The sequence below is a fragment of the Dunckerocampus dactyliophorus genome, chromosome 11 (assembly GCF_027744805.1).
Source record: "Dunckerocampus dactyliophorus isolate RoL2022-P2 chromosome 11, RoL_Ddac_1.1, whole genome shotgun sequence".
NCBI lineage: Eukaryota > Metazoa > Chordata > Actinopteri > Syngnathiformes > Syngnathidae > Dunckerocampus > Dunckerocampus dactyliophorus.
In genome coordinates, this window is record NC_072829.1 from 5,195,753 (window position 1) to 5,196,193 (window position 441).

Consider the following 441-nt stretch of genomic DNA (forward strand, 5'->3'; position numbering starts at 1 on the left):
ATCCTCTTCATTCCAGCCTTTCGAAACCCGTTGGTGATAGTGGAAGGTTGGCGGTCAGAGTACAGTAAGCTGTAGTAACTCTACATTTGATCAAACTTACTTACGATGTGTCAGAGATCGCTTCCACTTCACTCGTCCACGTCACTACTTCCTGAAGCTGGACTCTAAGCATCATGGGAAATGTAGTTTTTGTCCATGAATGAGCTGCATCACTGTACAAGCTGCAGGGTTCAAAGGATGACAAAAAAGTAGCGGCTTATACACCAGAAATTAAAAAGTAGCTGTAACTAGTTCTCGAGAGAGTCTCGCGTGTATGGGCCAAAATTAGATTTTTAATGAATTCATGAGAGCGAGTTGGCAACCACGGAACGTAACACGGAACGTTGTAATCCGAGGACCACCAGTACAACAAAACCTACAAAGTCGAATGCCTCAAGTTGG